The sequence below is a fragment of the Pelophylax lessonae genome (assembly GCF_965119305.1).
Source record: "Pelophylax lessonae genome assembly, chromosome: 8".
In the NCBI taxonomy this organism is placed as follows: Eukaryota; Metazoa; Chordata; class Amphibia; order Anura; family Ranidae; genus Pelophylax; species Pelophylax lessonae.
Genome location: NC_138775.1, coordinates 167222319 through 167236160, shown reverse-complemented (window position 1 = coordinate 167236160; position 13842 = coordinate 167222319).

Genomic DNA, 13842 nt, shown 5'->3' with positions numbered 1-13842 from the left:
TGAGACACTCTGTCCAGGTATTGAGCCGAAAACTGGTAGACAGGTCGAACACTTGAGCTGTGAGCTAAAGAGGGAGTTCAACAGGAGCAGGAGTCAGTAACAGTCAGGAAGCAGAGGATCCAGTTCAGAAAGCATGATCAATGTCAGAATCCAGGCCAAGGTCGATATCAGATGAGCTATTAGGGTATCAAAAGAGAAGAAGAAGAAAAGTGCTCAGAGTGCACTCTTACATTAGTGGTGCTTTAGTGTACCTCCCTGCGTTGATAATCAGTTTCTCAGTGTGGTCTCTTGCATTTGTGTTCAGAGTTCAGTGTGCTACCTGACACTGGTGATCATGGCCTTGGTGGTCTCCATCCCCCTTGCATTGATGGTTAGTGCCTAGTTTGCCCTCTTACATTGGTGATCAGTGTGACCCTTACATTGATGGTCAGTGTGCAGTTTATATTGGTGGGTAGTGTGTCCCCCTTACACTGGTGGTCTGTGTGTCCCTATATGAGTGGTGTGTGTGTTCCATTATGTTTGTGGCCTGTTTATCTCCTTACATTGATGGTCAGTGTTGGCTGCCCTCCCTCTTCGCAATTAGCAGCAGCTTCATGCAGATGAGTGGGTGAGGAGTGAGCAGGCTGATATATATGCCATATTATGACAGTGATTCCCCGGTTATAAGTTTGAGGTTGGTGGTGTTGCCGATTTGCTGCGTGCCTATTCTTCCTAGGCACATACAGGCAGTCTTGGGGACAGAAACACTGCTCTCCCCAAGAACATGGGTCTGCCTGGAGAATTGCGCACAATCAAATTAATAGGGTGGCAGAGCAGGCACAATAAGTAAAATAGTGTGTGATTCACAGTCTTGGGACCCAGAGTAGCAAATATTAAATGTAGGGAATGTGCTCTGAGTGCCCACTCACTCATATATTAAAAAGGCAGGATATGAACAAGTAGTAAAATCTGACTTACATTGTCACAACACTCATTATTTTTGAGTCAGGGACAGTAGAAAAAAAAATCATACAGTATATCTCTTGAAGGGATAAATAAAGTTTTTTGCATTGCCACACCAAATGTACTGACACCACTTTGAATTGGTAGCACTCTGTTTATTTTATAATAATTAATAACTCACTGATGAACTTCTGTTGTTCTGCAGATCTCAGCATCAGATTTCACTACGAGTTCCAATAAACACATATTTGCACATGTGTATTGTGTATACCAATTGTGTATTCCGATTGTGATTACTTTTTGGTGAGCTGTAGAAATATTTGCATATTATTAGACTGAAGATGTGCATTTTCTGTTTTGTTTTTGTTATTTAGGGCATTTTTAGAATGGTTTAGAAGCATGCAATACTATATGTTTATTATTATATATACTGTATAAATGGCATATATATATATAGCACAGTGTTAAGACTGCAGCAGTGGGGCTAATTTATGTTGTAGTAAAGGAGTAAAGTAAATGCTGGTAAACAAGTTTGAATGTTCATAAATAAGGGGAACCTGTGCTTACTTTTACTTTAAGTACACAATCATTTGCAATCAAACAAAAATATACATATATACAGGGCTGGCGTCTGGATATGACTGCTTTAGCAGCTGCCTTATGGCACCAGGATGGGGGCAGAAGAATCAAAATCCCCAGCCCAGGGCTTCTGATAAGAGGGAATCACCAATCCTCCTCTACCAGGCACAGGCCGCAGGGGAATCAGATGTAGGCAGGAGAAGGGGTGATTGGTACAGCAAGGGGGGCAACTACAGAAACTAATCCCCTGTTTGTCTACCCTTGCAGCAGCTTAAAGCCAGCTTCTCCTCCTCTCCCTCCTGCCAGCTTTCAGCTGCTGCAAGGGCAAACAAACAGGGAACCAGTTCCTGTAATTGCACCTCTGTAACAACGATCACCCTCTCTGTACACCATATTCTAACCCATTGCTGCTCGGGCTCCCTAGAACTGCTGGACTCCCTCTCTCCTACCAGCTGCTGTGCTGCTTTCAGGATGGAGAGCAAGGGAAGATACCGATCATTCACTGTGTTTATTGATAACTTGGGCAGCAAAATGCACCTTCACCTGTATAAACAAAAAACCTTGCACTAGTACATTATTGTGCAACAATAAATACAGCTCTGATAAACTGAACCTGTTTACAAATCTTAATGTTTTCACATTTGATAAATATTGTCATGCTAAATAATAAAAAAAAAAAAAAGAATGTGCACTGATTTACATTTCTCAACACAAACTTACAAAATTCAGCACCACATGGTCTTGCTGGTCCCACTTCAAAACAACACTGGCCTATGGCATTCAATGTTGATGTGTCCATGACAGATAGTAAACAAACTGTTTGATCTAATAGTACTTCAATTGAGTAAGGCTCTGTTGAGGGCGTGTGTTCCGAAGCAGGGAGGGGTGAGGGTGGGGCATGGGTTTAGAGAGTGGGGCTCCTGATTTTGGTCCTGGTCTCCTCTTGCCTTCCTGCCTCTCCCCTTGCTCTCCTTTTCACCTTCCCCATCCATTCCCTATTCTCCCATACACTTTCTTCCCTCTACTCCCCCTCCCTCTCTCCCTCATCATTATATTATTTTTTTCTCTCTCTCTTCCTTTCTCTCTTCTTCCTGTCTTTTTCTTTATGTCCTGCCCTCCCCTTTATTTTGTGGGCATGGCCTTTCCTGGCCATGGCGTTCTCTTACTATATTGCTTTCCTCTTTTTGTACCGTCATTAGCTTAAGTTTCCCTTCCCCTGTATCTTCACTAACAATTTTTTTTTTGATCTTCGATCTGATCAGATTGCATTCCATGTTTTTTTTTGCATAAAACCATTTATGAAACAAACATAGAGAAAAAAAATTCTGTGCAAACATATTAAAAAGTCCAATGGTTTAGTATCAATAAAATTTATGTTACCACATAAATCTTCCAATATGTTCAAATTTATACCAATACAAAAAAAACAAAAAATACTCTGTAAAAATAATAATCGATTCAATTGTGTATTATCTAAACATTTCCACCACCACATGTATCTTCTAATGTTAGCAAGTTTCCAAACGTGCCCTTTACCGAATCCAAGATGGCCTGAATTATCTGGGGAATTCACAAATATAAGTCTTGAATGGTGGATAATGGAACTGATACCACTCTTCATGCAAAAATCCTGGTTACAATCGGAAAGAATGTCCTTTTTGTCTCTTTCGATCAGTTGACCATGTCGACCGCAGTTATGCTTATCAGAAGACGTTTTCCCGGAAATTGTATATACCATCATAACCTTTGATATTGTACCTCGCAACACCGCAAATAAATTGGCAACTTCGGTCACAGAAGCACCAGCTAATCGGGCACCAACAATTTGCCCTCTTTGAAACTCAGTAAACTCTGACATGACTCTGCATTACTAACAGCGCACACAGTATATGATGAAAGTAAGACTTTCCACCAGTTAGCTAGGTGTCAACAGAAGTAAAAAAATGTTAAATCACTTCTGCTTTCAACATGAAACATGCCAATACTTTCATACTTGCAAATCATGCAGTGTTTCAATTTTTTTGTACAACCACTGTATATCACTAATATCTAATTTCAATAATATTACATAGCGAGATACTATAAATATACATACATACATATTTTGACATAAACATGAACAATCAAATATAAAATATCTGTTTACAAAAAATCTGTATAGAATCAAGACTTCTATCTAATATCAATTCATAATAAACTCTAATAGTACCTACATCCGAGAATTAATACATAATAAATTAAAAATTAATGTAAGAATTGTATCATTTAAATAGAATTAAAATCAACCTCATATAAATCCAGTACCATACCTTAATTAATACATTCCAATGAGCCCTCAATAGCATACATTTAATCTGGACCAAAATTTAACACACTAACCAGGACAAAGGAACACATTCCTTTGAGGATATATAAAAGCCTAAAATGGCCCAAGGGTATAGAGTCTTCAAACTAATCCAAAAGTAGAACCCACCAAAAAAGGGTTAAATGTCACTAAAGAAGCAGTTGATATCCAGTTTCACATTGAGGCCTTTGGTTTGAACATCTGGATATTATCCATATTTTTGAATCCATAGATCCATTTTGTTTCTTTTTGGTATATGCATCTCACCCTATTATTCCCTCTCCGGTGGGGCCTCACAATTTAGAATGCCAAAAATTGTAGAGAAGTGGGATTTCTACTTCCTTATAATGTAAAGAGTGGCTATGATTTTATGTCACCAATCTATATGTTATGTATATGTTCAATTATGCTCTTAAATATTTGTCTTTACATGAAACCCATGCATTGAAGTTTGCATGGACACTCTAAAACATACACCACATGGGTAGGATTATATGAAATAAAATTCAGAATATCAAAATTTTGGCCTGTTTGTGTGGAAGGAAAAGATTTTTCTTTTTTGGGTTCCTTTTCTTGCATCTCCTACATCAGCCACAAGCAAAAAAACAAAACAAACAAACATCCGTTGGAATCCAAAAAGGTCAACTTATGTTTAGGTTGATCAATAAATCTGCATTATTTTATCGCCAAAATTATGGGCCTTTCTATGAATTTTACCCTGTGGTTCTATGGAGGACTGGAACCCAAAACATGATCATTTAGTATAACATGCCAATTTTTGAATACTTGTAGCATGTTTTCCCTGGATGCATACGGTTTCTTGTCTTACAATAGTTTTATCCTAGGAATATTGTACACCTCAGATATGATCTTATCTAATTTCTTTAACTTATTACCCTGCTCAATTAATTTCTGCTTCTATCTGCTTCTAAATCCCTGCTTGAGACAAAAAGTCATTCGATTCTGTACAAACACGCTTCACTCTTAACATCTGTCTCCTAGGGATGTTTTTCAACCAGCTTGGATTGAAAACATACCAGGTTTGTACATACCAGGAAGGTTTTTACATACACTAGTATATACCAAGCAGAACAGAGGGGGGATATTCAATAGGGCTGTCAGTTCCAGTGACAAATATGTTGAAACAATTTCCCCCTTACTTTGGAGAGAGTTTCTCTTACATTCTGTGTTTTTGGGACAAGAAATAAAGACAAATCTTCCCAACAGGACATAAAAAAGGAAAGAATCATAGCAGTAGTTTTAATAATTCTATACCCTATTTAAGAAATATTGGGCTTTAGGAACACTTAAAGTGTCATAAAACCCAAATCATTAAAACTGTTGATACTATATTACATTGTGTTCATACTTACTCATCCATTAGAGCATTTGTTTTCTGTAGACTACAAAAATCCTGGTTAATCCAGCTATTCACTGTCCCTTCCTTCTCATCTGTGTCCCCACCGCAGCCTGAGATTGTGCATATGAGCAGCTGACATCTACTGAGCATCTTCCAGTTTCAGTTTCCTTCTAAGCTATTAATTTGCTAATTTTTCTTATCTGTTCAGCCCATGTGACTATAGTGCCACACCTATGGGCATATACATAGTGGTAAACCCCCCCCCCCCCTCACTCCTCCATGTCCTCATATTGCTAAACACTATTGGGCAGGATATAAGACGTTAAGTGATGGAGACTTCACTTCCCTGTTAGTCCCAGCACATACACACCATAGACATGGGATGGAGAGGCGTGACATAGCCTATATTTGGCAGAACCTCTTTCAGATATCTTTACAGTGTGAACAAAAGTGAAAGCTATTGTCAGTCAACCTGAACTCCCCCTACATCATGTTATTGCAAAAAATAAATAAAATAAATAAAAATATACATTTGCTTGAAAATATACTGATTTGTAATAAGCTTTAAAACATTGTTGCTATTAATTATTTGTGTTTATCCTCTAATTTGAAATTTTTTTTTATGTCATGTGACCAGCGCAGCAACAATCTGTGTACAGACACAGATTCGTACATCAGCAGAGTACTAGAAAATCCTCCCTCAGAACTTTCCCTAAGGACAGGAAAGGCCTGGGAAATGTCCTGTGACCTCTGAAGAGCAATGATAAATTAAATAGAGTGGCATGTTTGTTTTACATAAACAGGAGGGATGATGGCAATTAACCACTTAAGCCCCGGAGGATTTGGCTGCCCAAAGACCAGGCCCTATTTTGCGATTCGGCACTGCGTGAATTTAATGGACAATTGCGCGGTCGTGCGACGCTGTACCCAAATGAAATTGACGTCCTTTTTTTCCCACAAACAGAGCTTTCTTTTGGTGGTATTTGATCACCTGTGCGATTTTTACTTTTTGCGCTATAAACAAAAAAGAGCGACAAGTGGTTAAACATTGTATGTTTAGTATCACTTTAAGTAAAAAACAATTTAGCAGAAAAGAAAACTGGATGGTGAAGATTGGGATTTACTAATAAGCAAACCAGACCAGCCAGTCTTACTTAAATATCAAGATTAGTTGCATATGACCCTAGGTTCTCATACTGCATATGACTCAGGGTTCTCATACTGCATATGACTCAGGATTCCCATACAGTATATGGCTCAGGGTTCTCATACTGCCTATGACCCTGGGTTCTCATATTGCATATGACTCAGGATTCCCATACTGTATATGACTCAGGGTTCTCATACTGCATATGACTCAGGGTTCTCATACTTCATATGACTCAGGGTTCTCATACTGCATATGATTCAGGGGTCTCATACTGCATATGACTCAGGGGTCTCATACTGCATATGACTCAGGATTCCCATACTGTATATGACTCAGGGGTCTCATACTGCACATGACTCGGGGTCTCATACTGCATATGACTCAGGGGTCTCATACTGCATATGACTTAGGGTTCTCATACTGCATATGACTCCGGGTTCTCATACTGCATATGACTCAGGGGTCTCATACTGCATGTGTCTCAGGGTTCTCATACTGCATATGACTCTGGGTTCTCGTACTGCATATGACTCAGGGGTCTCATACTGGAAATGACTCAGGGTTCTCATACTGCATATGACTCAGGGTTCTCATACTGCATATGACTCAGGGTTCTCATACTGTATATGACTCAGGGTTCTCATACTGCGTATGACTCTGAGTTCTCATACTACATATGACTCAGGGTTCTCATACTGCATATGACTCAGGGTTCACATACTGTATATGACTCCGGGTTCTCATACTGCATATGACTCAGGGTTCTCATACTGCATATGACTCCAGGTTCTCATATTGCATTTGACTCAGAGGTCTCATACTGCATATGACTCAGGGTTCTCATACTGCATATGGCTCAGGGGTCTCATACTGCATATGACTAAGGGGTCTTATACTGCATATGAATCAGGATTCTCATACTGCATTTAACTCAAGGATCTCATACTGCATATGACTCAGGATTCTAATACTGCATATGACTCAGGGTTCTCATACTGCATATGACTCAGTGGTCTCATACTGCATATGACTCAAGGATCTCATACTGCATATGACTCAGGGTTCTCATACTGCAAATGACTCAGGGTTCCCATACTGCATATGACTCAGGGTTCTGTTACTGCATATGACTCAGGGGTCTTATAATGCATATGACTCAGAAGTTTCACATTGAAACTCATAGATTATAATGGTCCAGTTATAGCTCATATCCCCTTCTCTACCAATGTTTACATTGCAAACTTAAATAGAAGTTTGCAACGTGAAGAATCTCAAGAGATTGTTGGGGTGGACGATAAAGCTCAGTCAACCAATCATGTGCTAGCATAAATCCAGTCTATTTTTCTCACAAATGATTTGGTGTTGAAAGTGAACATAGGTTCACCTTTTTTTTCCACTAATGTTTACTTTTGGGGTGAGTATGGGAAGTAACCTTCCCATACATGTTGCTGAGACAAACCAGAACCATTGCTAAGTTGAAGAGTTTTATTATAAATTTGGCAGCCCCTTCACCCAGGAGAGGATATTTGTGAGGGGATGCCTTTCTAGTAAATTAAGCAATAATCCGATCAAAGTAATTGGGAACAGAAGAACTACTGCACCAAGCATATACCAATAACCATAAGTATATAAATACACACCAATATGGAAGTAATACAAACTTTATGTGATAAAACTTTATTAACAGTATGTACATCCCAAATACAAACATATAGCATCAGTAAATGAACCTAACAGGAGACCTGGTGGAGTTGTGCACATAACCCTTATGTCTTCATTTGTATTGTTACTGTCTCTCTTTTCATTGTAAAGTGCTGCACAGTTGCAAAAACTGCATAGCACTATAATAATAATATATGCAAAACAAAACACAATAGCCCTGGGACTGTAGATGAGGGGAACACACGTGGCCACTAAATATGGAATGAACATACTGTACTTTTAGGATTTAATAAAGTTAGATAAAGTATTCATCATAGTACATTAAATGCATATACAGAAATGCCAAACCGATTGGTAATATGCATTGTATAGTAAATGCTTGACGGTTACAGATGTTGGTACATGATAATAAAAAGCATCTAAATCTCAACGCGTTTCGTGAGCTAACGCTCACTTCTTCAGGAGTGGAAGCATATAAAACATGTCTAAAAAGTAAAACAACAATTTAGAATATAAACCATGATTGTAGACAGTGTCTTGCAAATAATGGGGGACCCCATACTTACAAATCGGCTGAGCTGGAATACTATGGCAGTATTTCTATCCGGTGGCGGTGAGATACGTCTGGCCCTCCTCTTCCATAACACATATACATCTTTTTTCTTTTCCATCGCTAGACAGACTGCTTTCACCTCCTCAAATTCTGCACAATTTTGGCCACCATTCATACGTTTTACTCTTATCTATTCTGGCACGGTCATATCTTGTCACACTAGATTTATATATATATATATACACACATTTTTTCTTACAATAACTACCTTTTGATGACAGATATGGATGGACATATTTCTATCTCTCATATGCAACACCCACCCTCCATCTGTTCTCTCCTGGGTCTTTGCTGGTTCCTCCCAGGCCAGACGTACCTCACAGCCACCGGATAGAAATGCAGATTTGTAGGTATGGAGTCCCCCATTATTTGCAAGACACTATCTATTATAATGGTTTATATTCTAAATTGATGTTTTATTTTTTAGACGTTTTAATACGCATCCATCCTGAAGAAGTGAGTGGTAGCTCACGAAACGCATTGAGATTTAGATGCTTTTTATTATCATGTACCAACATCTGTAACCCTTAAGCAAGTACTATAGATTGTATATTACCAATTGGTTTGGAATTTCTGAATACTTTATCTACATTTACATATGTAGCAGAAAACAAATTGGCCTAAAATGTTAAAAAATTTTGATTTTTTAATTTTTTTGGGGAATGTTATATATCAGAATGTAAAAAATATTGTTTTTTTTTCAAAATTGTCGCTCTTTTTACAAAAATTAAAAATCGCACAGGTGATCAAATACCCCCAAAAGAAAGCTCTATTTGTGGGGAAAAAAGGACATAAATTTAATTTTGGTTAAATTTAATTTTGTCTGTTAAATAAATGCAGTGTCGAATCGCAAAATATAGCCTGGTCAGGAATGGGGTAAAATCTTCCGGTCTTAAAGCGGTTAAAAATACGCTCATTGAGGATTTTTTTGTCAAAGACTAAATACATTTTGGCCTAAATATATGACAAAAATTGAATATATTGGATATTTTTTAACTGTCAAATTAGAAAATGTCAATTTTTTCGCAAAATTTTCGCTCTTTTTTTATTAATATCGCAAAAAATGAAAAGCGCAGAGGTTATCAAATACCACCAAGAGGAAGCTCTGCTTGTGGGAAAAAAGGACGTCAATTTTGTTTGGGTACAGGGTTGCATGACCGCGCAATTGTCAGTTAAAGTCTTGCAGTGCCAAGTTGCAAAAAGTGGCCTGGACGTTAAGCAGGAAAATCCTCCGGTGGTAAAGTGGTTAAAAAACATTTTTTACTGTTTATTTAATTTTTTTTATTTTTACACTTCCCCTTTATTTTTATTTTTTTGATCACTTCTATTACTATTACAAGGAATGTAAACATCCCTTGTAATAGGAATAGGGCATGACAGGTCCTCTTTACAGAGAGATCTAGGGTCTATAAGTCCCCAGATCTCTCCTCTATGCTGGAAAGCCTTAAATAAAACACAAAAAATAGATATCAGGCTTCCCAGCAAAAAAAGGATAGTCATGACGTTGTTTCGGGCCTCTGAGGGTCATAGAGATAGCCGGGACCATGCGCTCCACAGCCAGCTCTATGTTAAACTGTCACCGGCCGCAGATTCATTCTTGGGGTCCAAGATAGCATGGGCAAAACTAAAGAAGCACCAGAGGGTGGTGGGAAGGGGGGACGTCCCCTCCTGCTGTCTGTACAAGCAATCAAGCAGCTAAACAGCCGCTATGATAGCTTTTACATTGCAGGTAATCACCTGCTAAAAAAAAAAAAGATATCTGAATGATGCCTGTAGCTGCAGGCATCATCCAGGTTTCTCCACTTCAAGTCCCCAATGTCATATGATGTCAACCCAGGGGTAAGTGTTGAAAATTCTCAACTTCTTTAGTAAATCAGCCTCAAAAGTGTCTATTATTAAAATAATTGAATATTCCTGAAGAAGAAACTAGTACAGCTGCAAAATGCATTGAGAGATCCCCACCTTACTGTAGAACCAACATAAAGGCATGCCAAGACATACAGGTAGGATGTTATTATAATACTGTATAATATCTTGTGTGTAAATAAAGATATGATCATTTATAGAAATCAGCCTGGCCAGTGATTTTTTGAATACCTAATGGTATGTTTATTACTGTGAGATTTAATCAGACTGCCATAAACAATCTTCTTTTTATAATATGGGATCATATATGATTTTCATATTTTGTAAAAACAAAAATTAACTTGTATATTTGATGTAAGCGGTACCTCAAAATTTCTAATTTTGTATGTGCTAGAATTCCTATACATTAAAAGATAGGATACCCAAATACACTATTATGTATAACATTAAACAAAAAACAGGAGTGCCACTCTAAGTGCAGTATTAGAAGGACTGTGGCTTTATTAAAAACAAATAAGCAATTTACAAGACATAAGATGATATGTGCATGTCAAACCCCCCCAGGGGTCAGAGAGGCTGTAACACAAACAGCGCGTCTGGAGCTCGGCAAGATCCGTACGAGTGTCGGTTCCTATGGTGGAGAGAGCAGGAGGCTTCCAAACCACCGCTTCACAACACCGCGTGTGTAAGCCGCCAAGTTCCTGGTTGAGCGTGATGTCAGCACAAGGGAGAAAAGAGCAGGAGGCTTCCAAACCGCCACTACACAAGACCACGTGTGTAAGCTGCCAAGTTCCTGGTCGGGCGTGACATCAGCACAAGGGGCATGGACGCCCTTGTGCTGACATAACGCTCAACCAAGAAATTGGCGGCTTACACACACGGACTTGTGTATCGGCGGTTTGGAAGCCTCCTGCTCTCTCCTCCCTTGTGCTGACATCAGGCTCAACCAGGAACTTGGCAGCTTACACATGCGGTCTTGTGTAGCGGCGGTTTGGAAGCCTCCTGCTCTCTCCGCCCTTGTGCTGACATCACGCTCAACCAGGAACTTGGCGGCTTACACATGGTCTTGTGTAGCGGCGGTTTGGAAGCCTCCTGCTCTTTCTGCCCTTGTGCTGACATCACGCCCAACCAGGAACTTGGCGGCTTACACACAAGGTCTTGTGTAGCGGCGGTTTGGAAGCCTCCTGCTCTCTCCACCCTTGTGCTGACATCACACCCAACCAGGAACTTGGCGGCTTACACACAAGGTCTTGGGTAGCTGCGGTTTGGAAGCCTCCTGCTCTCTCCGCCCTTGTGCTGACATCACGCCCAAGCAGGAATTTGGCGGCTTACACATGCGGTCTTGTGAAGCGGCGGTTTGGAAGCCTCCTGCTCTCTCTGCCATCCGAACCGACACTCATACGGATCTTGCTGAGCTCCAGACGCGCTGTTTGTGTTACAGCCTCTCTGACCCCTGGAGGGTCTGACATGCGCATATCATCTTATGTCTTGTATGTTGCTAATTTGTTTTTAATAAAGCCACAGTCCTTCTAATACTGCACTTAGAGTGGTGCTCCTGTTTTTTGTTTTCATGTTACCTAGAGACTTCGTCACCTCCTATTAGCTGCCTTCTTGTTGTGCTTACTAGTGCTGCTGCTGCTATCCATCTGCCGTTCCTGCCAGATTTTCTACACTCAGGCTGTCGCTTTGGATATTATGTCTCATGCACCTATGCGCCATCTACCCTGCTTCAACTCTTTGTATAACATAAAATAATATCAGTTTTATTATTAGCTACAGTCATTTGACTGTGCCTTTGTCTTTTACTAGTAAATATCTACATCAAAAGTAGAAAGAATGACCCTGGATGATCTGCAAAATGAAGTACAGCATACCTGTCTTGGTTTATATGTATTTGTCATAACAAGGTCTGTTGCTTTGGGACCTCTATTCCATGGATCACTGCAAACTGCTGAACCTTACTAAGCCACCTAAGCAGAAGACAGCCCATCAAAACTGAGATTCAAAATAAAGAATTCCCATCTTTTGGTTTGACGATTGTAAACTTTCAAGAAAAATATATTTAAACTATAATAAAGAATTACACAAAATCTGTAACCTAACCGTACTTTTAATCTGTCAATGCAGCTGAAGAAAGTGGGAAAGGAAAAGGGGAAAGTGTAAAAAATGAAAAAGTGGCCATTGCTCGCTACTCATAGGAACAATTTATGTTTGTTTTTGTTTTTTTATGTGAAAGTAATTTATTAAATCAGCTAAAAATTCTTGCATACACAAAAACAGTTCAAACACAATAACACAAAAAAGTCTGGAAAACTAAAATATCAGAAAACATATAAAAATTATTAAATATATAAAAATTAGTATATAAAAAAAGAATGTCAGGCTTGTACCGAACTGGGAACTCCAAAACAGCAATGGGACATCATGAAAAAAATTAAAGAATTGGGATTTTTGAATGGAGATGATGATCTTTATTTGATAAATTGTGTGATTATTCCCTTTAATTACCTATCCTGGGAAAAGCAAATTCATGACTGGGATTTTCAACGTGAACAGGAATTTGCTTTTCAATTGAATAACATCAAATTATAGAAGGCAAGATATTATCACTGAGCTCCCTCCTACAATAAGCCACATATGATGATAATTACAGTAGTAACACTATCTATTTAAAGCTGTAGATATTAGATAAAGGATCATAGCTACTGATAAGTGCATTAAAGAAGAAGAAACCAATGATTCACAAGCATATATTTCTGATCTTTTGATCTGCAGTTAGAACTCTTAGGCCCCTTTCACACATGCTGTCCGTTTGTCCGTTTTTCATCCATCCGTTGACGGATGAAAAACGGACATCATTGTAGCTCGGATGACAACGGATGAAAAACGGATGACAACGGATGAAAAACAGATAACTGACGAAAAACAGATGAAAAACGGATAACAACTGACGAAAAACGGATGACAACTGATGAAAAACGGATGAAAAACGGATAACAACTGACGAAAAACGGATGACAAGTGATGAAAATTGGATGAAAAACGGATGAGAAATGGATGAAAAACGGACGAAAAACTGATACATTTTGACGTGACTGAACTGATGAACTGAACGGACCGTATGTGTGAAAGGGGCCTTATCCAGGTTGCTTTGAGCGACAGGTGTTGTTAATGAGTAAATAGAGGTTTGTTTTTTTTGCGTCCATGGGCAAAGTGAATGTAAATGGGAGTGATTTTTTAATTATTAACCACCTCAGCTTCGGAAGCTTTTACCCCTTTCATGACCAGAGCATTTTTTGCTATTTAGCACTGTGCGACTTTAACTG